The sequence below is a fragment of the Elaeis guineensis genome, chromosome 11, assembly GCF_000442705.2.
Source record: "Elaeis guineensis isolate ETL-2024a chromosome 11, EG11, whole genome shotgun sequence".
Classification (NCBI taxonomy): domain Eukaryota; kingdom Viridiplantae; phylum Streptophyta; class Magnoliopsida; order Arecales; family Arecaceae; genus Elaeis; species Elaeis guineensis.
Window position 1 is genome coordinate 119554875 of NC_026003.2, and position 4883 is coordinate 119559757.

A 4883-nucleotide genomic window follows, 5' to 3' on the forward strand; every position below is an offset into this window, starting at 1 on the left:
TCGGAGACGGTCAGTCGGGCCGACAGCCGGTCGGGCCCTCCGATAGTCGGTCGGTCGGTCGGTGGGTATCCCCCAACAGGATGTGTTTCTATCCGCATATGATTCAAAATTTGAATCAAAAATCCTCTTTAAAATGGAGAAAATCTCAGAAAGAAAATCCCATCAAAAGGAAAGAAACAAAATCTCTCTGTGTGTTTATTTTTCTGAGGCACCACTTGTAAGCCTTGGGGTTTTGAATCGTGGATGTTGGAGGACTCTTGTAGCCACTCCTTAACAACAAGAAGGACTCTTTTGAAACAGTATGAGATCAAAGATCGTGATAAAAAAGGACACATCCGGATTCGTAAAACAAGCAACTTTCTTGGGATCGTGAGCATCACATGAGGTATATCCTTCCTATCTAATTTTTCTAACACTGGTATCAGAGCATGTTATGCTTGTTTTCATCCATAAATATTCATGCTATGTGTGCAATTATATTGTATATAGGTTTTCACATAATATTTCTATGCATGATTGGGTCACAAACTCGGCCACATTTTAAGCTATGAAAATTCACTTTCATTCCTATAAAATTTATATAGATCTGTTCTATGTAACATGAGCATTAAATTGATATATCATTTGCATAAAACGAATAAGAAATGGAAAAGTTGTGAGCTTTCAAAGTGTGCTCCATGAAAATGGAAATCTGAAAAATCTGAATTTTTTGACTAACTCGAAACTTTGAGACATTTTTTTTTTTTTGAACTAGTAAACGTGTTTCTTTATGTGTGAAACCTATATGGATTTGTTCCTTGTTATGAGATCTTTAAAATGGTATATCATATGACTAAAATGGATTTTAAATAAGTGAGATCTAAAGTTGTAAAGATGGCATGGTGGTCATGCTTATGTTCAGAAATCAAGGTTGTACGATAGCGTTACATGACCTTCTAACCACCAAGCTCGGCGGTTGTTGTTTCTTGTTCTAACAGTACTCCATGTATCACCATTTGTTTGCATTAATTTTTACGTGTTAAATAAAAATGTTTTATTTTGATTGTATGATTACGTGCAAATATACACAGGCCCCTCTCCATTTTAAACCGTTAGATTGTTATACGGAGAGCATTGATATTTTGATTAAGTGCTCATGTTATGTGATGTATGTTTTCCAAAACAATTACTCATATATATGGAAATGGTGCGGCATCTCTATGTATATTTTTCAATAGATTGATGTAGTTGAATTCAAATTATTGTAATTTATTGTAATTATTATAGAAGTGTATTAAATTTTTACCTTGTAAAGGGATGTGTTTTCGCACTAAATTCATATATTTTGTTTTTGTTTTGGACATGGGTGCCCAAATATCATCAGAGTCCTTCCGTTTGGACTCACTCGTCCACGTATGATTGAATATATACAGTACCCTTCACATGGATAGTGGGAGGTGTTCCCACAATGCTAGGCTAGAATCAATTGAACACTCGTTAATGCTTATATTATTAGAGATGATTACTCGCTAACATGCGAAATTTTTGATTTAATAATATAAGTAAAAATAAGAGGTTTAATTGAATTAGCAAAAATTATATGTGCCTAATTAAACCAATTTGATGTAGTGAAATGGCATCCAAGAGTGTAATTGCTGAATTAAACAAAAAAAAACTTAACGGCAAAAACTATGACATATGACATGAGAGGATTACTATTAAGATTTGATGTCTCGAGATTCAGCCCACATTGAGCCCACAGCGAGATTCGCGGCGAAAAATGGAGTCCAACGAGATCAAGATCACCTGAAACGGAGCTCGGATGGAGGAGATACAAGCTTTTGAAGTCGGCATGAGAATTGAGGCGGCGGAGGACCGCCGGCGACCGGCGGCGGGCGGCAGCGGCGCGCGGGACGCACGACCCAGGCTCGCGCGGGATGCGCAACCCAAGCCTGCGGCCCCTTTGCCCCGGTCCACCGTGGACCTGGCGGTCCACGGCGGGGCCTGTGGACCGCGTGGGAGTTTCCCACACGTTTCTCACGGTCCACGGTACTATTCCGTGGACCGGAGCACGATCGGATGGCCCAGAGAGATTCCGGTGACGATCCGACGGATCAGGAGGCTGATTGGCTTGTTTAGGACTCTTAAACCTAATCTAATTAGGTTTAAACTCTGTTTAACCCTTTAAAAGGGGCCTGTGACGAACAGAGGGGGTGTGGATCGATTTTTTGTGCCGTACGAAGCCGCCGTACGAACCAGAGAAGAGAGAGAGGCGTGAGGCTGCTGTGAGAGAAGGAGCAGGAGGCTCCTGGATTGCGGTTGCCATGCTCTTCAGGGGTTCAGGAGGATCTTCAAGAGAGAGAGCTTTTGTGAGGAGAACTTCTAGTGAGAGAGAATTGGGTGTACAAGGGTTGAGGGTGAGGTCTCCTCTTGTAAATTTTTTTTTTTCATAGTGAAGTTTGCATGTCCCGTGGAGACGAGTCCTTTTGTGGCTGATCCACGTATTTTGATTGTTTTTCCTTTTGTTTTGTTTCTTCTTTCTTCCTGCTACATCGCGTGGTACTGAAAAGATCTTGAAAGGTGATGTCCTGATCAGACATCCATCCAACAGTTACGTACCTTTTTAATGATCAAGATTTGGTAGAACATCTGACCAATAGCATGAGCCTACCTGCGGCTGGGAATATGAGCCAACATCATCGTAACCAAGAGGCCTATGATGTCTGGTATAAGAAATTAAGATCGTAGTGCGTGCTTTATGTTGTTAAGCTGCATGCATGATGACCTTATTGGAGAATTTGAGCACTACCCAACTGTCAAGGCAATGTGGGGACAGCTGCATCTCAAGTTTGGCGGTACATTTGCCACAAGGCTCCGTGCCTTAACATAGTATGGTTGAGCACCTTAGGATAATGGCTGCTATGATAAGAGACATGAAAGCAGCTGGATGTGAGCTCACAGATGAGCAATAGATCCTGGCCGTCCTCAGATCACTTCCAGAACCTTTCTGGGGTCAAGTGAAGTTAGTGCTTACGCACAATGAAGGTATAAAGACCTTTGAGAATATTTCTTACCATTTGGAGCTTAAAGTGGAATGCAGAGATGCGAACCATAGCGCTGCATTAGTTGCGCGCACTGGACGATGTAATGGGAATAGTTTTCAGCATAAGAAAAAGCAAAGAAAGTACAAAATTGAGAATCAAGGACCAAAGGCCGAAAAGATAACCAAACGCCAAAGAGACAAGCATAGTGGTAAGAAGGATGTGTCTAAGCTAAAATGTTACTATGTTGCTTCTTGAATTGATTTTAATGATTACAAAGCATTTGAGTGGATTACTAATGATTCTGACTTGGAAAAAGACTTATTGCATCTCAGGGACAAAATCGTAATTTTATCGAGATCTGATTCAGAAGCCTCAAGAGTAAGAACTGAAGACGTACAATCTATTGAAGAAAATTTCAACATTTTTGGAAGTGCATTTTGTAAGAAAATCAGATTTTTATTTTTGAGTCGACCCCATGAGTCGATTCATGGCTTAAAGGGCTGAACGGCATGCTGAAATTTTGGCTGGCACTCTCTGTGGATCGACCCCTTGGCATGAGTCGACTCTATAAGTCGACCTCTGCTGCTTTGCAGGCCAAAATTACAGAACAGTTATTTTCTGTTCTATTCCACAGAGGTCGACCCTATGAGTCGACCCATGAGCATGAGTCGACCCTATGAGTCGACCCCTGTGACGGGAAAGTTTCGCAATGGCTAGTTTTTAACCCGTTTCAATTGCATTTAATGCTCATTTAATGTGCTCTAACGGCTCTATTTCAGTTCAGATTACTCTCCACTATTATTTGAAGTTATATAAAGGGACTTAAAGGAGGAAATCAAAGAAAAGAAAAAAAGAGAGAGAAATTTTGAAAAAGATTCTTCAAGCATTCTTTTCAATCCTAAGCAAGAGCCCACTTAAAGTATTCAAGAAGCTTTTAATTCAAACTCACCAACTCCTCAAGTGCTCATTCAAGTCTCCAACTACCTTGAGGAAATTAGAAAGAGCTTCCTTCAAATTGTGTAAAGTGTTTTTAATGCCTTAGTCGCTCATTAAAGAAGCTTCATCTGTATTTCTGTGCAATTAACTGTAATACTCTTTTTGAGTTATTGTTTTTGTTTTGGAAGGATTCCAAAACGTGAAAAAGTTTATCCGAACCTTGAATCGGATTGTATTGGGTTGGCTTGTACCCGAAAAATAAGTGTTCTAGCTTGGGATAGCTAAAGTCGAAGGTTCCGACGAGTGTATTCAGGTTGAATACAGTTTAGTGGATTGAAATTCCCAAGTAGGAGCTTAGAGAGTGGATGTAGGTACAAGGTTGGTACCGAACCACTATAAATCTTCTTATTTGTATTGTGCTTAATTGCTCTCCTTTTAAGCTTCTTTATTCTCTTGTATTCTTGCATCCAACTATTACCCTTGCATAAATTACACTCTCCATACTTATCTTTCTCTTGTTAAATAATCTTCATAGTTGTAAGTTAAGTTTAAATTTTTTAGAAACCCAATTCACCCCCCCTCTTGGATTGCATAGCTGGGCAACAAGTGGTATCAGAGCTCGGTGCTCTAGCCCTACTTTGATTTAACCATCAAAGAGCTAAAGATCTATGGCAACACAAGTTGGCACTTCTCTAGCCGAGGGGCAGTCCACTAACCGACCTTCACTTTTCAATGGGTCAAACTATACCTATTGGAAAGTTCGGATGAAAATCTTCATTCAAGCACTTGACTATGATATGTGGAGTATCATAGTAAACGGACCACAGACACCCACTAAAATTATTGATGGTATGGAATCAACCAAACCCGAAAAAGAATGGGATGAGGTTGATAAGAAAATAGCTCAACTAAATGCTAAAGCCG